This window comes from Musca autumnalis, unplaced genomic scaffold (genome assembly GCF_047663935.1).
Source record: "Musca autumnalis isolate F117 unplaced genomic scaffold, ASM4766393v1 scaffold_3, whole genome shotgun sequence".
Classification (NCBI taxonomy): Eukaryota; Metazoa; Arthropoda; class Insecta; order Diptera; family Muscidae; genus Musca; species Musca autumnalis.
The window spans coordinates 193,039,647-193,066,760 of NW_027411866.1; the positions used below are offsets into that span (position 1 = coordinate 193,039,647).

General features: G+C 35.7%; 1 protein-coding gene and 1 long non-coding RNA gene across 8 annotated transcripts in view; one reads left to right on the plus strand and one right to left on the minus strand.

Annotated features, from left to right (window-relative positions):
- LOC141398634 (voltage-gated potassium channel subunit beta-2-like) overlaps positions 1 to 27,114 on the minus strand; it is a 726,071-nt gene that overhangs the window by 572,691 nt on the left and 126,266 nt on the right. The gene's annotated exons all lie outside the window — the stretch shown is intronic.
- Positions 1 to 27,114, plus strand: part of LOC141398638 (uncharacterized) — a 188,316-nt gene that overhangs the window by 99,817 nt on the left and 61,385 nt on the right. Inside the window, exon 2 of the long non-coding RNA XR_012411686.1 lies at positions 12,611 to 12,781. This is a non-coding gene — a long non-coding RNA (uncharacterized lncRNA). The remainder of the gene's footprint in view (positions 1 to 12,610; positions 12,782 to 27,114) is intronic.

Consider the following 27,114-nt stretch of genomic DNA (forward strand, 5'->3'; position numbering starts at 1 on the left):
CTAATGGCGGTACATGCAGAACTGGAATGCCAAGGCACCGAGTAAACAAGTGGAAGATGATATCGAAAAGCGCAATATTCCAAATTGGAGATATAAAATCGTTTCTTTGTTCGACTTGTAGGACAAATGTTCAACTTCGATTATGTAGTAAGTTCGCACTTTTCCCTACATTCCATCGGGTGCAAACCTTTGCTGCATCAATGTAGTGATGTGAGTCGGTGTTTTCTCTTGGTATAATTGTGTGTTTAAGACACTTGATTGGCGCCTTCCCTTCACTAAAATGTAATGAATTTGGTTTCGTTTAAGTTTATCGAGTGACAAACATGTGACCTCCTATTTATCCAGATTTATGGACATTTAGGGAAAATATGGCTACAAACCTGTAGTCAATACATTATCCCGGCTTTAGATTTCGCTGTGATAACCTCTCTCTTCATTGTTTCTTATTAGTGTCAATGTCCACTGCCGGATATACAGTTATGGAAAACAATTGGGTGACCTTTTATCAGGTTAAATTAACTTTATTTTCAGAAAGTTTTTTTCGTCAAATTGTTTTCATCAGTTGATGCCGATAAGTGCCCTACTCATTTATGAGAAATATCTAAGGATTTTCTTTACTTAATTTCAAAATTCATATAACACTTCAATGTATTGGTGGTCATGGGACCCACTTTTTAGTATGCCGATCTTCATATTTCGACGGTACAAAGCGTCGAGCTACACAGAAAAAAAAAATTCGATAAAAAATTGTCATATTGACGAAATTCGATAAAATTATTTGATCACAAAGATAAAATACATCTAATAAAATATTTCACATATTGACTAAAATATTTATCGATTTTTTTATATTGAACTGATAAAATATTTCACATATTGACAAAAATGTGTATCAAAATATTCCAAATTTTGTATCAGCATTCAGTGGTTGTTAGAATAGCTACAAATAAACATTAGGGTTATAAATTTTTTGGAATTTTTGCATATATCAAAAATACCACCGCATAGCCGCGTAGAGCACGAAAAACCACTATGAAAAACGTTGTCCTTTTTTCTCTATCGCGAAAAAAGTTTCCGCACCAAATGCATTGAAGTTCAGTAATGAATTATTTAATTTTGTTTGTGAAAATGATATATACGCTTTCCGTAAAAACTTATTAATAGTTTTAATCTAATTTAAAATCAATATCGAACCATTTGGCTTTTGGGTTTGTATTTAACAAAAACAACAAAATAATTGTAAATATGAAAATTTTTTTATCGATTGAAAAAAATGTATTCAAACATTTTTTTCATCAAGAAAATATTTTGTTTTTATCAAGCACAATGTGGTATATATTGATAAATATTTTTGTCAATATGTGAAATATTTTAATTTTATCGAATTTTGTCAATATGTCAATTTTTTATCGCCGGAAAATCGATAAATTTTTGATTGAATCTGTGAATTTTTTATCAAATGTCTAAAAATTTGTTTCTGTGTGTGGTGTGTCCACTCGTCTCTCCATTATATTCCAAAATTCCTGCTCACAATTCTCGAACAATCGTAACGAGAACTTGATGTTAGTTCGTGTTCCAATATCATATTTTAAAAAAATGCTTGACTAGTGAACCATCTCTGCGTTCTACTACAAATTTGACTAACTTTTCATAACAAATTAGCATGACGCAAAAAAAGAACATATTTTTTTCAATTAGAAAATTAGTTTTGTCATAAATCTCTAGAGTTTTAGAAAAACAAAATAAAAGTGTTTTGTGAAATAACTGTGTATGTGCTAAGTAATTAAATTTCGCAACAAATAGCCTTTTATTCCCCATTATACCCGAACATATCATACCACTCCTAAATATGACCTTAAACGCACACACACCCCAGCACCCAGACGTATTCCTAAGTGGGCTAGTGCAAGAAAAAAAATAAAAGTACGTCGTTCATAGTTGTTGAAAGTATAAAACGAAGTATGGCTTATGGTTGGCAAGTATTCCAGTGAGTGACAGAGCAAAAGTACTAAGTTCTTATGGCAATTTCAAGTATATATATGTATGTGTGTGTAAAAACTAACAGCTAATTAAATTAACTGCCACCAACATACTCTATTGTAGTCACACACACACACACAACCAGCCAACCACTCTTCGTGCTCGTGTATTTAATAACTTATAATTGAGTTTTCTTCTTTTTTCAAGACCTCGCCACTACCATCCTTTCTTTCATTCCCTAGTGCTGGCTGGCACATGTAACCAACAATCTTGATAATCATGTTTAGATTCTGTGGCAAATAAATTTAATTGTTAGTGGTAATTTTTTCGTCTGACAACCAGTCACAACATCATATGCATCTGATAGCTTTGACCACTGTCAAAGATATTATTTTACCACATGAATTCAAGTATGTTTATACACATGTAATTATTACAGATGAGAAAAATAATTTGTATTTGTTAGGTTGGTTGTGGTTATAGATAGAAAAAAATATATGAAAGATTATTTTATATTTAAAGAAGGTTATTCTTTAATTCTTTTAAACTATTTTTTTTTTAGTTCAGAGATACAAGGAAATCTAAAATTTTATTCAAATGCCAAATACTATATACATATACGTGACAAACGAATAAATTTTTATTGAACCTAATGTTCAGTTCAGTACAGACTTGTTCATACTTTGCTGCTTATTAGTCTGTCTGCCATATTATCTTTCTGGATCAATGAATGGTTTAATTTAAATGCATGCATTCGATACAAATCATTTAGTTCATTATTTTAGTTGAAATAAGTATCTAACAGTTAAGCATATTAGAGAGCTATTCATTACGTATTCGATTCAATAAACACAGAATATAGTCAAGAGGGGTTGAATGTTAAACACACCATGGTCAATTGGGGTCCCATGTGCTGTCGGAGTGCTTGCTCACTCACACAATTAAAAAAGAGACCTTTTGTTTTTGAAATGAAAAATTTCAGTACACAATTATTTTCCATACCAGTAGTGCGATTCTGTAACTTTTTTTAATAACGAACCGACATCGGTAGTTAACGACAATATTCGGTTGAGTTAACGAATGTGCGATTCTGTAAATTTATGTTACCGATTGTAGAAATCGTTAACTCATACCGACGAATATCGATGGGAAGGAAATGTCAAATATTATATTTTAATATTAATTGAAATATATTTTGAAGCTGAAAACATTATTTCGTCGCGAGTACAAAACATAAAGCGTTTAAGAAGGAAACAATTCAGATTTTTGAAGGAACTCAAATGTGTGTCTTTTGGATGACTACGGATGGCAGTAAAGAAGCATTTCATAAGATGTTTTTATTGTGTGTGTGATTTAAAAGTGATAAAAGTGATAAAACCATCATTAATCTTTTTTAAAAGCGCAGTTGTATTTTTAATTGAAAGTTGGGATCATATTTTGGGTTGTGGCGCTCTGTATGGAAATTCAGCTTTGATATTTGACATGACTTAAGCCCCTTCAGTGATCGTGGATCCACGTTACCGTCATTTGAGTTTATATATTCACAAATTCAATTCACGCCCACATTAAATGAAATTTCTCATAGCGGAGAGTATGAAAAGTTCGAAAATCCAAACTTATACGCAATTTTTAGCATTCTGATTGTTAGTGATGCTGAGTTTAAATCTATAAGATTATCACAGAACAAAGTAGGTAATAGTAATACTATTCACGTGTTGGCCTCAATGCTAAATTAAAGCCAACGAAAGCCTCCTAGAAAGATAGTGTTAAGAACATTGGTATAGGTCTTACATGCCAGAACCACACTTGAGTTCTTTTGAAGCATTAGCTAACGTTTTTTCTCTTTAAAAAGTAAAACAAAGGTTAGAGCAGTCTTCATACGTAGGGTAGCATGGGGCATGCGCCTTCGCCAGCGCCGATTTAATTGATGTTAAATAAAGGTGGTCTAAAGGAAAATTATGAGTTAATCTCTTTGATGATCTTTATGCAGTTTCAATAAAATCGGCGCTGTCGAAAGCACAACAGTGGCGAAGCTGCCCCATGTTATGCGGAATTTACCCTGTGTACCCTCCTTATTAACATAACATATCGCTCATTTACTCAAAGAGTGGCATGACTCAAAAATTGCGTTAGCAATTTCTATTTATTCTACGACTTCTATTTTATCTTGTGTCAAATTGTCATACTGATATCTCTAAAACTCGTCGAGTTACAGTTCTTTTACTACGAGTTTCGCATAATTCAACACAAAAGTTTTTAGAGTTTATGAAATACTAAAACACTTCAAATCATGCTTGATCTTGCACAGAAATTTAGCACTGATATCTGACTAGCTGTTTGCAAAATAGGGTCCAAGTAGTTATTCTAGTTTTTGTACTACAATATTTTTGAGGGGGAAAATCAATTTCATTCGCCAATTTAAAACGCGTTTTTTTCTCGAAAGTCGATTTTTTGAAATGTGTCACTCTTTGAGTAAATGAGCGATATGTTCATATCAAACGCCGTTGTTAAAAGAAATCAGCAAAATATATATTGTAATAATATACTGTCGTTAAGACTTAACGACTACTTTTTTTTGGTTGTTAACTTAACAATAATTTTCGGTAATTAACGACAGAATTTACCGACAAAAATCGTTAAAATTGGTATACAGAATAGCACTTACCGAAAATTGTCGTTAACTACCGACATTTGTCGTTAATTCTGTCGTTAAGGAGTTACAGAATCGCACTACAGCTTGCTTGCGGATTAATTTCAGAGTCCTTTTGGTGATCAAAAACTGATTAAGTCGCTTGTATGATCAGTAGTGCGATTCTCTAACTCATTTTTTGAGTTACCGACAATTGTCGGTAAAATTCAAATGCTTATAATTTCGGTAATTACCGATGTTTTTCGGTAAGTTAGCGACGAATAAAAAGCAGTCGTAAAGTTCTACCGATAGCAAGAGTGTTGTCAACTTTTGTTTGAACTTTTCATTCATAATTTTGCGTTTTAATTTTACCGATTTTTGTCGGTAACTCAAATGATTAAAACGAGTTCAATTTAAAATATAATAACAAAATGTATAACAGTCGAAAATAAATCATTGAGGCCTGTAAAATGTGGCTATTTTTTCGTTATTTAAAATGCTTAATCAAAAAGGAATCATGCAGTTGTTTGAAAAGTGGTTAGAATTATGTGTCTTCGATCAGATTTTGAACAGATAGGTGATTAAAAAGTGATTGTTTTGTTTGGTTGTATATGATTCTCATATACATTTTCTACAAAATTTTGATATAAATGGTACGTATAATATTAAGAATATTAACACACACCACACGTGTCCAGATTTTGCGGAGTGAAATGAAGAAACAGGATCCTGAAACCGCATAAATGGGTAATAACAAGCAAAAAAGTATCAGTCAGCTTTGCCGACAAAGATATACCCTCAGCCTATGTCTGGAGTCTTTTCAGAATTTTGTGGCCCTTTTTGGACATTTGAACTTGCCGACAAAAATGTTGATTAGGATTAAAGTTTAAAAGTGTTGTGGAGGAGGTACTTGAATGAATGGACCGACATAGTCCATTATGAAAGTGGATCTTACTTAGGGAGTCATATCTTATCGAAAGATATTGCACCCACTAGTAATTTCAGTGGGTTATCGTATACATTTTGGACCAGTAGCCAGGTAGCATGGACCTGCTCACGGAAAACATAATACCGTTCTAAACAGGACCACAACGAACATCATCGGTATACATTTACAAACGATGTTCGAATAGAGCCTTAACTGCACTTAGGTATAAACGTTGAACTTTTGTGGGAGAGGTACCCTAAGAAGAGGACCTTTATGAGCCATTTTAGAAGTTAAACTAAATTTGGACGAAATATTAGGAGATCCAAATTTTGGAAGAAATTGGTTGATCGGTTCGGGAGTTTTCGTGCTCTCAGGCCAGTAGATATGGTGCCATAGGGGTTTTTTACCCCTTTCGGACTGTTTTTTAAAGAAGTATGGACTTGCCTCTGAAAAATTTTTCCGTCGTAATTTATGCAGCAAATTCAATTTGCTTCAACAAAAATCAAAGCGATTCGAGAGCAGGTCTTAAAGTGAACTTATCCAAAATTGTGTGTGGGCGGTACCCGAAAGAGTGGACAATTATAGTATATATTCGAACCTGATATTTACCTAGTAGATGTATTAGGATGTGTAAATATTGACCAAATCGGTCACTCCGATCAAGAGTTATCGTGCGCACAATTTTTCCGAACATCTTTGAACTTTTGTGGGGGAGGTACCTGAAGGAGTGGACCGATATGGCTTATATTCGAACTTAGACTAAGCTTGGGCAAAATATTACGACGGTCAAATTTTGGGCCGAATTGGCAAATCCGTTCGAGAGTTATCTTGCGCTCCAACTAGGTGTCACAGGGGCTTTTTGCACATTTAAGGCAATTTTCTCAGTATAAAAATCATAAGAAAGCTGAAAAGAAAACGAAACAAATAAAAGAAACAAAGACAAAAGAGAGAATCAAAAGAGAATCAGAAGAATAAACAAGTAAGAATGTATCAGTCAGCTGTGCTGACGGAGAAATACCCTCAGCCATTGAAAAAAAACAACAACAAACCGTATACAAAATATATTGATTTTGTATCATGAGTTTGCTTTAAAATCTGTAGGTATCGTAATATGGGGTTATACCGAATCATTGACATATACAGTGCTGCTCAAAACATTTGCAACTGGAATGACTACTTCATTTCTTACATAGTTCTGAGGTAATTTATGGATTTGAAATGAAAATATTTTTGTGGGTAGATTGTTTAGAGACCCATTTTTAAAGATTTAAAAAATAATTAACCATAATTGTACTTATTTTATAAAAATATACAAAACAAAGCTCGGACTCACATTTGGTTCTGCTCAAAACATTTGCAACTGAGAAAATTTGATTAAAAATCTGAAGATATTATTTTTGTTTTGATAATATATTGTGAGTTAAACCTTTTATTTATTATCTGGACACATCATAAAGGTATCCAGTATACTAAATAAATTAATATATCCTTTGAAATCCTGTCGCTAAGGATAATTGTATAATACCAAGGTTTTATTCGATTTTCGACAGACCAGAGTCTAATTTAGGACCCTTCTATATGATTTTAGATTACTTAATCTGAATGCAAGCGATAAGAACACAAAAAAATATGTGCAAAATTTACAAGTTTTACTAGGTTATATGTACGTTTAGTGGAGGTGTTATGCCAAAACACCCTATTATACGGCATCTGTGGTATGTACGCGGTACGATTTCGACTTATTATATGTCCGGTTAGTTTTTAAATCTAATAAATATCTCAACCTCATGCCTCCAGTGTCATCTCTGTCCATAAAAATATCTCCAGGTCAATATAAAACACCATATTCGTTTTGGGTCAACTTTTTTGTATAAGGGGAGAAATTGGATTATCATTCGTCCTGGTGATCAAGTAAATTTTTTCAAGTCATATAACTCAAATATTATTTTAAGTCGACGAAAAGTACTAGTTTTTACAACTCCAGAACCGATTCCAAACAATTTTTAGCAAAATTTATATGAAAAACTGAAATTTTCCTAGAAATTACTGTTTTCCTAAAATTTGCCCATATTGGTACACCGGTGTCTATGGCATGTATCGGAGAGTTTTATATAGATTTATCGATGTAAAGCCTTTAATTAACATCTGTTGATGACCTATGAGAATACCGCTTAATAATTCGCATCATTATTTGATTATCCCATGCAGTAGATATAGTTGTACATTCACCTCCTTCCCATCTTATGACGATCTTAGTACTTTTTATGCTGTATCCAGCTCAATTTCAAATATTGTACTGTTCCTATGTTTATTTTTGGACTGCGTTTGATCCACAGTTTTGAGAAATAAACATTTTTCCATATCTTTAATACAAATTTCGGACAATAACTTTTGTTTTTCTTAAAATATTTGAATAAATATTTTTGTCTGTCAAAATTAAACATAGGCGGTATAAAATGTAATCCTGATGAAAGCTTTTGGTCCCCTTTTTCTTACTAAAAACCTTCTTATAACAACCAATGCAAAAAACTCATCAAAAATTAGGTAATAGATATTCGAACCACGGGGTTGCATATGTTTTGAGCAGGCCAAAACACGTGATCCTCCGATATTTCCCACATTTCTTAAAGGTAAGTATTAAAAACTGAATAATCCTTTTTAAATCTTGAAAGTAGGGTCAATAAGGAATCCAACTGCAAAAATAAATATATTTCAAAACACAAAATGTCCCCAAAAATAGGTTAAATGTGATATAGGCATCGGAGTTGCATATGTTTTGAGCAGCACTGTACATAGTAACCAAACTTCTTCATAAATTACTGGAAATGTTAAATAACGTTAAACTAAGTTTGGAAGAAATTTTGAAAAAGTTTTAGAGTTATCTTGCACCATAGTCATTTTAGTATGTGCAGGCAGGGTTTTGAAGCTTTTGGCCCATTATCTCAGGAAGTATTGACTTACTTCGGAAAAAAATGTACCGTTGTAAATGAGGCCGCTAGAACAACCTACTGAAGAAAGAATCAAAACGATGCGAGAGGAGATCTTAAACTTCACTTTTTCCGAATTTTATGTGGGAGGTACCCGAAGAATTGGACCGATATAGTCCATATTGTAAATTGATACATGAATGGATGAAATGATGCGATGTTCAAAGTCTGTACCAATTAGAAACTATCTGCGAGAATTATCTTGCGGATTTGCCATTTTGGTTGGTACCGTCAGGATTTCATGCAGCTTTTAGGCTAATATCTCAAGAAGTATGGGTTTGCGTAAGAATAAAAAATTGTACCCTCATAAAGGCAGCTGCAAGGACAACCTACTTTAAAAAAATTGTCAACATGTTCCGAGAAGTGCTCTTAAAATTCAATTTATCCGAATTTTGTGTGGGAAGAAGTAAACCGAAATAGTCCATATTCGAGTCCGATATATATCTGGAAGGTATAATAAGATGTGCAAAGTTTGGACCAAATCAATTGCTCCCTTCATGATTTATCGTTCACACAATTTTACAGAAAAATTTTGAACTTTTGTGTATAGGTGTCCGAAGGAATGGACCGATATGGCCCATCTTCGATCTTAAACTAAGTTTGGACAAAATATTGGTTTGGTTCGAATCGGTTGATCCGTCCGAGAGTTATCGTGCGTACCAACCAGGCAGACGGACAGACCCACAAACAGACGGACATGGCTAAATCGACTCCAATTTGTCTGAAACGAATTTCGTCCAAACATACTTGGGATCTAAAACCGTTATTTCGAATGAGACACATTTTTGGTTGTATCAAAGTGTATGTACCCTTTTCTGAGGGTATAAAAATAAAGAATTAAAGACATTTTTCTTGATATTTTCTTCTTCGTCTGATAAAAATACCGATAAATAACTCGCTAAGGACTTATAAACGATTAAAAACATGATTCAAAAAAGACTAGAAAAAGAGTCACAATTAATGAATAAATCATCAAACATGTTTAAAATACGACTCGAAAAAGACTTTATATACAATCAGAAAAGGTCGAAAATGACTCTAAACTAATGCAGAGGAAGACTCATACGTGATTTGTTTAGAAGAGTCGCCCAAGGTTACGTTTTTCTTCCGACAAATGAGTCTTTTATGATCAGAAAATGCGCTCATATTCCATCTTTTTAATCGCGCAGCCGGATCAAAAAAGACTCGAATTTGATTACACATTTCAAAAAATGCTGACTGAGATTACATTAGACAACCCAACAAACCAACATTACTCGAAAAAACATTATATTAGAATTGGAAATTCTTGTGTAGACACTGAATAATAAACGAAACTTGATTCTCTTGAAAATATTGAATGTGTATGTAGAATTATTTTTCTTAAATTTTATAAAATCAGACTGAACGGTATGTTGGGAAACTATCAAAAGGTTTGTGTTTCGAAATAGAAATAAAAATAAAATGTCGTCCGTTGGCAATGGCATCAGTTGAGAACGACTGGACGGATTTGAATAATTCGTCTTTAAATATTCGTCTTAACCCAACTTAGGTTTTAATGCAAAGAACATTTGACCAAGACCACTTTTTTAAGCTTAATCCTTTCTACAAAAATTACAGAACTGATTTTCCTGAAATTGTCAGGGAATGTACAGCGATTGCCCCCAGTGAAAATAGGCTACATATTTTGTTGGATTTCGGAAGGGGCGGGGTACTTCCCTATACCCTATTTATTTAAAAAGCTATATCTATCTTATATAAATAGAAATCAAATGTCGTTCGTTGGTAATGGCATCAGTTGAGGACAGCTGGACCGATTTGGATTATGTTTTTTTTTTTTGAAATGTTCGTCATAACCCAACTTAGGTTTTTATGCTAAGAAAATTTGACCACGCCCACTTTTTTCAATTTTTAATTTTAATATTTTCTACAAAAACTACTGGACTAATTTTCCTGAAATTGTCATGGAATGTACAGGGATGGCCCGGTGAAAATATGCTACAAATTTATTTTCAAATACTAAGCCGATTTTCCTGAAATTTCCAGGCAATCTGCAGGGATGTCCCCGAAATCAGGCTACATATTTTATTGAGTTCCAGAAGGGGTAACTCTATATTTGCAAAAATTACGAATTTAAAAATTTAAGGATTCATTTATAATCTAGGTACTTCTTTGGGGCCTAAAGACCCGGTCACTCCTGTTTTTTAGATATGTTATATCTTCAAAACTATTGAACCGATTTCCATAAATTTTCAGCAAAAGCTCAATGTTTGCCGTTTTTATGTATATTTTATGAATTTCGGAGGAGGTGGTGTATATGTCTAAGCCAAAGTTATGATTACATCGGTTTCACCATAAATTTTGGGAGGCAATGGGGTTGTGTGTTCCCTAGCTACATATTTGGAGCCAAAATACCGGGCCACCCCCACTTTTTCAAATATGTTATATCTTGAAAACTGATGATCACGCCCACTCTTCTTAATACATTATTTTTCCAAAACTACTGAACCTACTTTCATGCAATTTTCAGAAAATGTTCAGGAATGTCCCGTGGTTTGGGTGCCAACGTGGTGCAATGGTATGCAAACATCAAAATTTTCCACGTTGGCAAAATACCTCTCAGTAATGTTGGCGACATTTTCTGAGTATTTCATCCATGTAAAACTTCTCTAAAAGTGGTGTCTTACGACACGCCGTTCGGACTCGGCGATAAACTGTAAGTCCCATATCATTGAGCTAATATGAATCGGGGTGCACTCATTGATATGAGAGGAGTCTCCCTTGTACCGTATGGGATGTTTGTGGAACAATTATTATTATGTTTGCTAAACTTATTAGTGCGTCGGCTTGCGAATTAACTTCCGAAACAACGGTGGTTGCGCCCCCGACCAAGAAACACGATATATTTACAAATTTCCTTAAATGCCCAGGTTCAACGGTCCATCAGCCATGAAAAACTAAAACATATAAGTCACAATAAGCGGGAGAATTCGACTTAACCATTTTTTTAACTTTTATAATTAGAACGCTTTAGGAAAAAGACAGGGGACATGGACGATCATAAATCATAAACAGCATTACTGAATGAAAAAAATCCGACAAAGTCCGTAAGGGAAAAGAAAGGTTACAGATAAATTTAAAATCCTCCTCGGCTTGACAATGGACCGAAAAAACGAGGTAAAAAATACCTATTTTTGAATTATCAAGCAAAGAGTCCATAAAAAGTTATCATTAAAACTAATTACGACGGGCCAGCAACGCGGACCGGGGTCTGCTAGTATAAAATATTAAATACTATCAAACGTTAAATGAAATATTCTCTTTCCAAATAAATTACAGTTACAGCAAGGGAAACTTCCTAATGTTAATCTGAACTAAGTATATTCATTCGCGTTAATAATTGTGTGTGTGTTTTTTTTTCAATAAATGGAATTAGAAATAACTGTTTAGAATTTCAAGTGAAAAAAATCTAATTTCAAATAGAAAAATCGCGTTACATCAATCTAATTAAAATTAATATTATTTAAATTACAATAAGAAAAATGTTGACTCTTCCCAAATTCTATCTAATTCATTTTAATTCTAATGATTCATGTAAAACTACTCAAGTGTACTTGTCTTTAATGAGTACTTAATTTTCTCTATAAAGATCACACAATCCCTTAAGAGCGTTTTTCTATATTTCTGTTATGCAAACATACATACAACTAAGTTAAATTCGTTGTTAAAAAACGAATTTGCCTTTGTAATCCTAATTCTATTCCTGCCATAACATTAACTAAAAACTCTTTCGAAAACCCAAATTAAAACCATAAAACACAGGGGAATAAAATTATGAAGCGCCTTTTTTGTGTTAATACCACACAAACACACACACACACACTATAATGATGATGATGCTCACCTTTTACCTTTAACATTTGCCATGATAAAATAAAAAAAAGAAAAACTACTCACAAAACTACCGAGAAAAGTGCTTTTGATGAGGATACACTTGTGTATAAATATTATTTTGACCTTTAGTTTTTCCTGTGTTGTTTTTTGTTTTATATGTGTTTGTTGTTGCTTTCGCATAAAATGTAATTTCATATTTGTTTCATTTTTCAGTTTCGATGTTGTGTGTATTATTTCGTTTACACACAAAATTTTTAACATGTTGTCCCCCGGGCGGCTACAAGAACATCAGCTGCTGCTCCTGAATGAATGAATGCCATTCAGCAGCTTGCATTGTGTGTTCATATTATCTGAGATAAACACTCATGCGGCGGATACCCAAAGGTAATTAAATTCTAATTATGATATGAACTCAACTCATTTTTCATGACAATATGACCGACCAACCAAACTAACTGACAGACAGACAGACATTGGTCAATTCGAGGTAATTCGTGTACATGTGTATGTACATATACATATGTATGTATTTAAATGAAACAAAATACGAATTCAAGTAACCTGACGGCATAATGAAAAATAAAAGCATATTCGTATATTTAAAATAAAATGGAAATAAAGGTAAAAGGGATACGTTGAATTGCAGTATTTGTGTGTGTGGATTCATGAGAACTTGACTGTGTGAAAATGATGAATTCAAATTAATATGATTTTTATTATCATGTTTTAAATTTTAAATAATAGTACAAAATTTAAAACTTCTTCTCGCGAAGAAAAATTACAGAGCAAGTTAGCCATGAAGTAGGGTAAGAGTAGTAGAGACATATGTGTATGTCATTATTTTATTGATTCAACTCTGCCTCTAACTCCAAGTTCAGAAAGGACGCCACCTGGATAGGTTCATAGTGAGAGTGGAGTTAAGTTAGTTGGTATGGCTGAGAAGTTGAAAATGTGCAGCGCACAGTGGTTCAGAATCGTTTTTTCCTGGTCAAAATTCTGTAACTTTTGAACGGATAGAGATATTTTCATAATTCTTTTTTTGTTAAACAGATAACACAACCAGCTTTCAGACGAATTATAAGCGGAGAAATTCAAGGTCAAAGTTAAACTTTTGAGTTTTTTTTTTACTATTTTTCATCAAAATATGAGTGTTTTTAAATGGTTTTATTTAGCTCACCCCGTTTGTTTTATTATTTATTCTTGGGTCAAATTTAGTAATTCAAATTTCACCCTCTTCCTGTCAACCGATTAATCTGAAATTTTGTATACACTTTGGATTTTGGTGACAATACAATTATATTTATTCATTATCATTATAAATTCAAGATGGCGGCCGCTACAAAATGGCGGATAACGTAGGTTATATCAATCCCATCAATATGGGTATAAAATGAAAGGGCTCAACAAGCTCAACAACAATATACTATAAAAAATTGAAATCCAAGATGGCGGCCGCTACAAAATGGCGGATAACGTAGGTTTTATCAATCCCATCAATATGGGTATCAAATGAAAGGGCTCAACAAGCAGAATACAATATACTATAAAAAATTGAAATCCAAGATGGCGGCCGCTACAAAATGGCGGATAACGTAGGTTTTATCAATCCCATCAATATGGGTATCAAATGAAAGGGCTCAACAAGCAGAATACAATATACTATAAAAAATTGAAATCCAAGATGGCGGCCGCTACAAAATGGCGGATAACGTAGGTTTTATCAATCCCATCAATATGGGTATCAAATGAAAGGGCTCAACAAGCAGAATACAATATACTATAAAAAATTGAAATCCAAGATGGCGGCCGCTACAAAATGGCGGATAACGTAGGTTTTATCAATCCCATCAATATGGGTATCAAATGAAAGGGCTCAACAAGCTGAATACAATATACTATAGAAAATTTAAATCCAAGATGGCGGCCGCTACAAAATGGCGGATAACGTAGGTTTTATCAATCTCATCAATATGGGTATCAAATGAAAGGGCTCAACAAGCAGAATACAATATACTATAAAAAATTGAAATCCAAGATGGCGGCCGCTACAAAATGGCGGATAACGTAGATTTTATCAATCCCATCAATATGGGTGTCAAATGAAAGTGCTCAACCAGTAGAATACAATGTACTATATAAAATTAAAATCTAAGATGGCGGCCTCTACAAAATGGCGAATAACTTAGGTTTTATCAATCCCCTCAAAATGGGTATCAAATGAAAGGTCTCAACAAGTAGAATACAATTTACTATGCAAAATTGAAATCTAAGATGGCCGCCGCTACCAAATGGCTGATAACAATTTTTTATCAATCCCACCAATATGGGTATCAAAAAAAAGGGCTTGACAAGAAGAATACAGTGCATTATACAGTACATCTTATACACCCGAAAGCCATACAGTTTCCAGCTAAATACAATTACGGGACGGCTGAAAGAAGAATGTTGCCTTTAATACTATCATGGGCTTCTACTATACATAAAATGCAGGGCAGCACTGTGGATCACGCAGTCGTATACTTAGGTGCGAAACTGTTTGAAGAAGGTCAAGCCTACGTGGCTCTTAGTAGAGTAAGATCTTTGCAGGGACTACGTATAGAGAGTTGGACTGCAATAAACTAACGGGCAAGAAACCTTGCAATAATGAAGCACTAAACGAATTAAACAGAATGCGAAATAAAAACTAAAAACTAGAAAATAAAAATAGGTAGAAAAACTTTTTAAGTTAAACGGTTTTATGTTAAACATACATTGCAATGTTTAAGATAAATGTACTAAAAACCAAAAAATAATAAAATAGATAGAGTCGTGGGAATTATAAACATATGCATAGAATAGACTAAAATAAAACCGTGGGGCACGTCAATTGTCTACAATCGTTGATTAAAATGTTTGTTTTGTAATGTTACACTATAATTAGGCAGTTGTTCAACCGACAACGATGGACGTGTGATAAGTAGGGCTAGAATGTGGAAACAAGCTAGCAAGCTCGATTATAAGCGAGTTTTAGGGTTTCATAGAGGTGAGCCAGTAGTACTTTGTCGATTAAAGACAAACTACGAGCAGTGAAACGATTCCTCGCCAGCCAGCAGTGTGAATGTCCAACGATAAACTTGTTGAAACATCTCTTTTATTTACATGGAGTGTATAACTATTGGAATTTCCATGAGCAAGAAAATAGTAAGTAATTTCCTCACCGTCTGCGGGCCAACTGCCTAACGACGAATTAAACGATTCTTCTATCGCACATTAAGTCGATAATTTTTAGACAATTGACGTGCCCCACGGTTTTATTTTAGTCTAGTCTATGCATATGTTTATAATTCCCACGACTGTATCTATTTTATTATTTTTTGGTTTTTAGTACATTTATCTTAAACATTGCAATGTATGTTTAACATAAAACCCTTTAACTTAAAAAGTTTTTTTACCTATTTTTATTGTGGTTTTTATGTCTTCCTATGTATTAAAGATGGTCAAACACAACAATAAAATTACCCAAAAACAAAAAAAATCGAAAAAAATGTCGAAAAAAATTGTCTTCAAAAATTAGTATAAACATTTTTTACAAAAAAATTTAAATTTTTTTAAAATTTAAAACAAATACTCATTGGGTTTTCATAAAACTTATATAACTCGTATAAAAACTCATATACTCAAAAAAATGTTAATTTGTGTCAAAAATCTGTAATTCATATGGAAACAGTATAGAAAAACACACATTTTTACCCAGGTAATTTCAATAAATTGAAAAAAGTGTTAAACGGACGGAACGGGACGGGTACAAAACTATATATGGACTGAAAGAGTAGACCCCCGGTCATCTTTCTGTGAAAGCAGAACTTTGTTCCATGTTGTTCCACAAAAGTTCTAGTCCACTAAATTTGGAATTTCATAAAATTTAGTACCTGAGGAAAAATAAAATAGCTCATGTTGTGTAAACTCTACGGTGATTTACTAAAGCGATTTTTTAAGGCCACAATCCTACTTACCTTAAAAAAAAACAATTAACAAAATATCCGTTATAAATTCCTAGAAATAGCTACGTCTTTCTTCAGGAAATAAAAATTACGTATTTCCCAAAAATGGGGAAAATGTTTGTCTTTAGGGGCACACCACGCCCACACCTTCCAGTATTTTGACCTAAGTTTTTGGTTTCCTTAGTTTCAATATATTTACTGTAGAATCCTATATAGAAATTAAATATCTTTGACAAAACAAAATTTTGATTTTTGGCCAGGAAAATCGATTCCTGAACCATTGTGCAGCGTACCATGCGGACTGTGCCAGTAACAATTGAGGCTCCTTCACCAGCTCAGTTGCGCCACAACAACTCACGCTTATCTAGGCAGCTGTTGTTCTTCCACTGCCACGGATGGCGTGCGATTTCCGAAGGCAGTATTCATACGGTAGGCTCTCATAACCTCGCGACTGCACCTGCCTTATAAGCTTGTTGATCTAGAGGTTCTCTCTTGTTTCTTTGGACCTCCCTCTCTTCCACTAACTAGCATTTGAAATTGCATGAACACCTGGCCGCAAAAATGGATTTTTCTCGCTAGATCCAACAAAATTGGTCAACCGCTCAAAAAAGGCTCTTGTGGATTTGTGCAAAGAAATTGTGAATAAAAACAATCTCGGTGCTTCAAACGATATTTATCAGATCGCCACAGACGATGAATCTTGGATCTATTCTTAGGAGCTTGAAAACAAAACAGGAATCGACTGTTTGGGTCTCCGAAAGCGAGCTAAATCCAACGAAAGTTGTTCTTGGAAAAATACCTTCGAAGCAACTTGTCTCCTGTTTCTTCGACAAAACTGACCGTGTGGCGATTATACGGCTTGAGAAATGTAGGAAAGTTAATTCTAACTGGTACACTACAATTTGTTTGCCTGAAGTCTCCTGAGAAATTCGCAAAACTAACAAGAGAAGACGAATCGTTCTGTATTATGACAATGCGAGCTCTCACACACCGATTCAACCAGCGCCTGTTTGACCGTACAAAACGTGGAATTGTTGGGTCATGCGCCGTACAGCCCTGACTGTGGATTCAATGAGTTCATTTAATGCCAGCGCATCAAGAAAAACGGCGTGGTCAACGATTTTCGTCGCCAGAAGTTGCTGTAAAATAGTTCAAAAACCATGTTTTGGAGGCGTCTCAATCAAGTCACTGTAAACAACCCAACACATGGTCGTATGTCTAACTGTACTGAGTACGCTTAAGCCAAAAACTGTCAAACTTTCCAAAAAAATGTCAAATGACACCTGGCGACACTGCGTGTTGCCTAGGCCAGAAAGTTTTCTAGTGTCCCTCGTAGCTTACCATTGCTGTAGCAGCATTTAAACCTAAGTAGAAGCATAGGTTTAATGCTGGGTTGCCAGCCGCTGGCTACGCTATGGTTCCGGGTCAATCCGGTACAAAAGAACCCGCTGCCGTGACATTGGTTGTATGTGGTTGACAAGGTTTCGTTATCTGCTCCCCAAGTGCTGCCGGATAAGGACTTGAGTGAGGACCTTGTTCATGCTTCTCATCTTATCACAGATGCATGCTATCGAATGTGACACCCAGGACTTATGTAGGTGTAGTTTATGGTTGGAATGATTGACCCATCGACCTGCATATTCAATGTGAGCTTCATTTCCGACGTCCATGTGGTGAACACTGTGGCTGTTGACAAGTTTAATGAGATATACGTTTAGCCTGACACAAATGTAACCAATGGTGGGACCGGACGCCATGAGCGTACAATCAAGAGTACAAGAGCCTAAAATTGCAGAAAATTAAAGAGGTTAAAAAGTTCCGGAGATGTCACGTATAGTTGGTGACTCAATGTTTCAATGTTTTCTCGACATCTTGGAACATCTTAGCATGGATGACCATATCAAAAGCTTTAGTCAGATCCAACGCTCACATCACGGTCTGTTGTGGTTAATACCTCGGCTAATATGTTTGGTAATAGCGTGCAATACTATTGTGGTACTATGCTGCTTGCGGAACCTGTGTTGATGATGCGCTCCGATGCTGGGGAGGAGTAACGTCTCAAGTACCTTTGCTACTGGCGACATAAGTGAGATCGGCCTGTACAATTCACCTTTACTGACATCCTGCCTGGTTTCAGCAAAATGACCACACTGCCAATTTTTCAGACTTCGGGAACCAATTAGGTGGTTAATGATAGGTTGAGGACTTAACCCAAATATCATCCCGCTGGTTTAACATCACCATTGAAATTCCGTCAGGTCCAAGCGCTTTGAATAATTTTACGCCTCAGATAACGTCTCCAAAATCATTCATCGTAAATTATGTTGATTCCTCCTCGACTGCAAGAGATCGCAAATGGCGTAAAACACATCTCTTCGCCCGTTCGCTTCGGGGAGTTCGATAAATTGTCGGCAAAAGTAGCCCGCGCACCTCTGTCATAACCGCCATTCACGCCATTAAACATGACAGATGTCCGATTATCCTTTTTAACAGGGTTCGATAATACCTTGACCTTTGTCCAAAATTTTAACGGTAGTTACAAATGTTGCTGCACTTTTTCCGTTTGAGTTCACCGACTAACCTATTGAGGTCCATTTTCAATTCTCTAAATCTGGGTCGCTAGAGTCCGTACGGCTAAACTCCTTAGGTATTCGTTCAACAGGAATATGGTGAGCAGCTTCAGCAGTGATGATGTCTCCGAAATTCCTCTTGGCTACCCGAACATCAGAGGGATTTGGCAGTTCTCTGAAGCATTGGTTGTTGAATTATCTGAATCCTTGCCATTTGGCTTTGCACTGGTTGAGGAAAGTATGGTGTTCTGAGGTTATGAAGTCGAGTGGTCTGTTGATGGATAGGAATATGTTCCGATCCAAGGAATATGACGGGTTGCCAAATCACGTCAGACCAGGTGAAACGATGGATATGTCAAGCGAACTAAGGCAGTCTCCTCTAATTCTCGTGGGTGTGTCCGCGTTCTGTGTATACACATTTATTAATTATATGTCGGTAGTTCCACACTTTACCGCTACCCCCATGAGTCACTAGAGTCGAGCTCAAGCGAGATAGATCTGTAATAGACACTACAATATGATTGTAAGTCCACTACCCACACTTCTCGAACGATCCAATCGAAGAACGTTGAATCCATTACAACTCCGAAGGATGCAGGAGTTCTTCAGTTCCTGAATCGCTGCGGCTATTCACGATTTTATCACGATTTCATTAATCTTCGCAGCAAACCAAATGTCGGATGTCCAACACATCTGCACAATTTCGGATGCAAAATCGTTCGGATTTCGTTCCTATTTTGGATCCGACATTAGACGAAGCATCCGAATTTTGTTTCGATTTCGTTACGATGTCGGTACGATTGGTTTGCTGGGTTGCCACGAAGACAATCGCATTTAAACTACAGGAATGTCACATTGCCAGGAACTGGAAAAGCGATACGCGGTGTTAAATACTGGGGCTGGTACTGTGTTGGGGAGATTTCGGAGGAGTTTCATAACCTGATGACGATGACGAAGATTCACTGGGGATCAAGTTGGTGCTGCACGAAGAAACTTAATCACTATCACTATACTCCCTCAGGAAGCCCAGGCCTGTGCAATACCTGAAATGTTCCCATTCACGGCACCCGCTGCATCACACCGACTCCGAGCTATATTGGATGAGACGGTGACAATCGGAGTGAAAGTATGGTCCGGGGTCACTCTCTATCCAGGCATGGACAAACACAATCCGGAGCAGACATTCCGGGACATACCGCTCCCAAAAGAGAGACGAACACGGCCATGTAGTTGTTGGGGTGACTTGTATATTTGATATCCTACTATCTTCGACACAAAGCGTTGGAACTCGGCAATAATGGGTGTTCGTTCCCATATCGCTGTGAGAGACTTCTCCCTCGTCCTTTATTTTTCGTTCTGTAATAAATTCACAAATTTGGTAATCATTGGACTATCACACTTTAGGCAGTTGCGGTTGGTGCCTTTACTATTTGTATACACAACTCCACCCTTTCTCATAAATTTACTGTGAAATAAAGACTCAAAAACAAACAGTTATTGCAGTTACTGCAACTTCCACATTGAATGAACAAAGTCATACCTCATACACCTTTTGGTCATTGCCATCAAGCATGTAACCTTCGTTCTTTCGGATATGTTTCATTTCATTGAAAATGTAAATGGGCCTAGATGTTATTGGTTGGTGGTGGTGGTGGTGCCTCTGCTTACTTACCATAAAACAAATAAAAACAAACATCAATGGAATGCATGAATGGTCTTTCATTGATAGCAGCATGAACTGAGTGAGGACTCACTTGCTTGCATATGTACATATTTATATGTGCATATAGTCATGCATAAGAAACTGCATAAACAGTTCACTCCCCCATCTACACGCACACACACACATACACTGCCAACTCACACCTACCTACATATGTTAATGGAAATGCCTCAGAATAAAATACCTATGCATGCGCATAAAGAAATCCAAATGCTTTGGAGGCATAAAAATCGATATTTTTACTTGATGCAATGTTGAAAAATAAACCCTGACCTCGATTAACATGCAGAACCAACCATCAACACTATCCGAAAATTCCAGGCATACATACATACATACACTTAATGAAAATTGAAAGAACTTTTAATGAAATTGCCATTTTCAAAGAAACTGTAAACTTTTTTTGTTAAGTAGACAAAGAAGAAGATGGGGCTTAAGTTAGTTTAATTGAATTAAAAAAGTAATTTGGCCATCTCTGTGTGAAGGTTTACCGTGCAACATTTTAAATCTAAGATGGCGTTTTGTTTTTATACCCTCCACCATAGGATGGGGGTATATTAAGTTTGTCACTACGTTTGTAATTACTCGAAATAGTCATTGTAGACCCCACAAAGTATATATATTCTTGATCAGTGTGCAATTCTACATCGATATAGCCATGTCCGTCCGTCTGTCCGTCTGTCCGTCTGTGGAAATCACTCTAGCGTCCGAACGGATTGACGTAGGTTGATGAAATTTTGGGAAAATATGTTATATTTACGTAGGACTTTTGGTATTGAAAGCGGGCTATGTAGGTCCACGCTTTCGTATAGCCCCCATACAAAATGACGCGTGACGCGTCGTCGTTTTAAGGTATTTTTAAGATATTTGGCCCATTTTACCACCGAATTGGTCGTAATTTGGTACTTTGTGTCTCCACAGGCCAAAAAATATTCCTACCAAAGTTGGGTTATATAGGTCCACGTTTTGGTATAGCCCCCACATAAGGCCCCTTATAAAGTACGCGTCATTTTAATATATTTTGAATGTATTAGACCCATTTGACCAAAGAATCGGTTGTAACTTTGTATTTTGTGTTTCCAGAGGCTAAGAAACATTTCTAACATAAAATGTTTATATAGGTCCACGTGTTGATATAGCCCCCATAATACAATATCTCCCGATTTTCGATATTTTGAACGTTTTAGCCTCATTATCACACCGAGATGGCTAAAATTTGGTATTTAGTCTTCTTTAGGCGTATAAAACTTTCCCCCAGAAATTTGTAGGTATAGGTCCACGCCATCATATAGCCCCCATAAAACGGTACCTTCCGAATTTCGGTATTTTGAAGGTTGTGGCCACATTAATCCACCGAAATGGCTGAAATTTGTGATGGAGGGTATAAAAAGTTCGGCCCGACCGAACTTAACGCTTTTCTTACTTGTTTTATTTCACGTCGATGAGATGATGTTTGTTTAACTTGTTTTAATAATTATATTCATATGTACACTGAGACTGTCAAAAATATGTTTCATCAAATTATGCATTACTTTTGGATCCTGGGCATATCTGATGAACAAATTCATTTCACACAATTTGGAATTGATTTAGCCATGTCAGACTGTCTGCCTGGTGCCGATAACTTTTTAAGGGAGTAAGCTATTTGGTTTGGTTAATACTGACTAACTGATGATAGAACATATGCTTTTCAGCTTCAGATTTTTTGGTAAGCATAGAAGAACTTCTTATTCATCATCTTGAATTTTTACCGCGTGAATGGATTGACCCCAGAAAACATCATCTATCAATCATGAATATTTCGGTCGGAAAATTATTTGAAATAGTGAAGTTCTTTTAAAGTCAATATCACTGTGCAACGCGAAAATTATTAACCATATTCTGACACCGCAGAGTGATAGAAGACCAAAAAAGAGAAAACACGTGTATCGCCGTTTCCTATCCTATCTCATCAACTTTCGCGGTTTCAGGCTTTGATGTCAAAAGGGGTCATTTTGTCAGGACTATATCTTTCAAACCGTTAGGAAATTTGAATTCATATCAGAGGCAAAGTTGTAGCACATCGCAAAAAGGACAAACATTTTGAACGCATAAACTCCACCAAACTTTATCTTCTAGGTAATAATCGTCAAGCTGTAATTTCTTTTACATTTTGTCTCGGGGTTTAGTCTACAGATATCAAACCGATCAAATTTGAAGCTATCAGTTAACAACTGAAGTTATCAGTTAACAACTTCCTGGAACATACGAACTGTCTGCGAAAGGTTCTTTAAGGTCAAAATAGCAAAACGCTTTAGAAAATATTCCATTTTTATACCACCATTTTTCCCCGATTCTGGTCCATAGATACCAATCTGTCCAAAATTTAAGAATACAATCAACTACACAATTGTACCTAAGATTTCAATAAACAACTTTCTAGAACATATGATTATTCTTGGAATAACTCTTTAAGCTGAAATTCGAAAACAAATCAATTATTTTTATTGTTTTCCCCTACTCAGTTCTCGAATCGCTTTGATTTGTGTTGTAATAACTTGTATTCGATGCCTCCATTACAACGGTACAAGTTGTTTTCAGGGGCAAGTCCATACCTCCTGAGAAAATATAGCGAAAGTTCGAACGAACTCTCGAACTGATCAACCAATTTGGTCCAAAATTTGCCATTCGTATTATTTTGTCCAAACTTAGTTTAATTTCGAAGATTGGCAATATACTTCGGGTACCTCCCCCACAAAAGTCCAACATTTTTGTTTAAGTGCTCGAAGTGTTCGAAGATCGTTTGGAAATTTATAACGTTGTGGCTTGTACTCACGCACGATACTGTTGTTGGTGTCATATTAAAGGGGATAATATTGGCTTCATATCGACGCCTCCAAACAATAGTATGCTAAGTCGACTTAGCATGTTTTCAAGTTCTTTACATTTTTATATTTAACGTCCTTTAACTTAAATTCTGTCAAATTTTGGTAATGATCGGACAATCCGAACAGAAGTTATAAACAAATATTTACTTAGCATAGTACTGAAGGTCACAGAAATTTCCAAACTTTTAGAGCTTGTCCTGCAAAACTCGCTTTTCAGAATTAGCAAACTATTATTTGGAGGTGTCGAACGTCCTTTAACTTAAATTCTGTCTAATTTTGGTAATGATCGGTCAATCCGAACAGAAGTTATAAACAAATATTGACTTAGCATAGTACTGAAGTTCAAAAAAATTTCCAAACTTTGAGAGCTTCTCCTGCAAAACTCACTTTTTAGACTTAGCATACTATTATTTGGAGGTGTCGATATAATAGAGTTGTGCCAAAGGAACTATATGGAACTATCTAGATTATATGGAACTATCTAGGAACTAGATTACCCAACTCTAATAATATTTTTCATTTTCTTGCATTCAAGGATAACAAGGACATCAAAAATATCCTTGAAAAAATTAAATACTAAAAATCCTTTGAAAACATTCTGCAATTTTTTTAATATCCTTTTTGTAGTACAACTCTTCCGGAAATTTAAATATCTTAGCTTTGTAAGTTATTTTTTTTTTTTAAATAAATATTTACATGAAATTCTTCAAAGAAATCTAAACATTTTATTCTATATCATTGTGCGACACGAACAAAATTAAAAAAAAACATCAACAAAACATATTCTGACACCGCAGTATGATAGAAGACCAAAAATTAGAAGACGCGTGTCCCGGCGCTTTTCCCCATCACTTCCACTTTCACGGTTATGGGTACCGAAGGTGAAGCCTTGTTGTCAAAAGGGATAATTTTGCCAGGCTCATATTTTCTAAACCGCTAAGAATTTTAACCAATTTGGTCCATACTTTGCACTTCGTGAAATTTCTACCAGACTTATATGAGGTTCCAATATGGACTCCATCGGATACCTCCCATACAAAATTTCGCAAAAGTGCAGATTAGGACCTGCTCTCGAATCGCTTTGATTTTTTCTGTAACAACTTGTATTCACTGCCCCCATATGACGGTACAAGCTTCATTTGGGGCAAACCCATACTTCCTGAGAACATGGCCTGAAAGATGCAAAAAAAACCCCTTCGACACCGTGTGTAGTGGTTTTAGTGCAAGATAACTCTCGAACAGATCTGCCGATTCGGTCCAACATTTGGCCTTCATAACATGTTATCCAAACATAATTTAAGTTCGAAGATAAGCCACATCGCTCCACTCTTTAAGGTACCTCCCCCACAAAATTTCAAAAATGTTCAGAAAACTTGTGCGCACGATAAGTCTTGATGGAAGTGACCGATTTGGTCTATACTTTACACATCCTAATATATCTACCAGATATAGATCAGTTTCGAATATGGACTATATTTGTTCACTCCTTCGGGTACATCCCACACAAAATTTTGGATGAATTCACTTTAAGACCTGCTCTGGAATCACTTTGGTTTTTCTTGGAGCAACTTGTTTTCGCTACCTTAATTATGGCAGTAAAAGTTTTTTCAGGGGCAAGTTCATACTTCTTGAGAAAACAGCACGAAAGTTGTAAAAAACCCTATGGCACCATATGTTGTGGCCTGAGGGCTCGAACCATATACTGCGTTCGTCCACACTTTGGATATTGCAATATTTTTTCGAATATTAGATGCAATTCGAAGGTGGTACGATGGTAAAAGTTTTTTCAGGGACAAGTCCACACTTTCTAAGAAAATAGCCTGAATGTTGCAAAAAAAAACCCCTGTGACACCGTGTGAGGTGGTTGGAGCGCAAGATAACTCTCGAACGTATCTGTCGATTCGATCCAAACTTTGGCATTAGTAATATTTTGTCCAAACATTGTTTAAGTTCGAAGATAAGCCATATCGGTGCATTCCTTCAGGTACCTCCCTCACAAAAGTTCAAAAATGTTCGGAAAAATTGTTCGTACAGTAACTCTTGAAGGGAGTGGCCGAATTGGTCCATACTTTATACATCCTAAAATATCTACCAGATATAGATCAGGTTCGAATATGGGTTATATTTGTTCACTCCTTCGGGTACCTCCCATACTAAATTTCGGACAAGTTCACTTTATGACCTGCTCTAGAATTACTTTGATTTTTATTGAAGCAACTAGCATTCGCTGCCTCCATTACGACGGTAAAAGTTTTTTCAGGAGTAAGTCGATACTTCTTGAGAAAACAGCCCGAAAGGTGTAAAAAAAGCCCCTATGGCACCATATGTAGTGACTTGAGAGTACTATAACTCTCGAACTGGTCAACCGTTTTGGTCTAAAATTTGGGCGCGATATTTATTGAAAGGATATGACTCCCAAAATAAGATCCCCTTCGTAATGGACTATGTTGGTCCAATCCTTCAAGTACCACGTCCGCAGCACTTTTGAACTTTAATCCTAATCCACATTTTTGTCGGCAAGTTCAAATGTCCAAAAATGGCCACGAAATTGTGAAAAGATCCTAAATACTTTCGATCTGTCCGTAGATGAAAGTTTCAGTTCACATAGGCAGAGCCGACTAATACTTTTTTACTTGTTAGTAACCAAACTTCTTCATAAAGGACTATAAATATTAAATTACGTTAAATTAAGTTTGAAAGAAAATTTAAAAAAAAATTAGAGTTATCTTGCACAATAGCCATTTAAGTATGTGCCGGCAGGGTTTTGGAGCTTTTGGGTCATTATCTCAGGAAGTATTGACTTACTCCGGAAAAAATATATCGTTGTAAATGAAACCGCTAGAACAAACTACTGAAAAAAGGATCAAAACTATGCAAGAGGAGCTCTTAAACTTCGCATTTTCCGAATCTTTGGTGTGAGGTACCCGAAGGAGTGGACCGTTATAGTCCATATTCATACCTGATACCAGACTGGATGAAATAATACGACGTGCAAAGTCTGCACCAATCAGAAACTCCCTGCGAGAGTTATCTTGCAGATTTGCCATTTCAGTTGGTGCCGTTAGGGTTTCTTGGAGATTTTAGACCATTATATCAGGTAGTATGGACTTGCCCCCGAAAAAATTGTATCGTCGTAAAGGGAGCAAGAAGTACAACCTACTGAAGAAAATTTCAAAACGATCAGAGAGGCGCTTTTAAACTTCACCTTTTCCGAATTTTGTGTGGGAGGTACCCGAAGGGGTGGACCGATATAGTCCATATTCCAATCTAATACATGACTGGAAAAATTAATAAGATATGCCAAGTCTGCACCAATCAGGAACACCCTGCTAGAGTTATCTTGCGGATTTGCCATTTTGGTTTGGTAAAGTCAGGGTTTCTTTGAGCTTTTAGGCCAATATCTCAAGAAGTGTGGACTTGCGCAAGAATAAATTGCACCTTCGTAAAGGGAGCAGCATGTACAACCTACTGAAGAAAATTTCAAAACGATCCGAGGGGTGCTCTTAAAATTCACTTTATCCGATACATGACTGCATGAAATAATACGATGTGCAAATTCTGCACCAATCAGAAACAC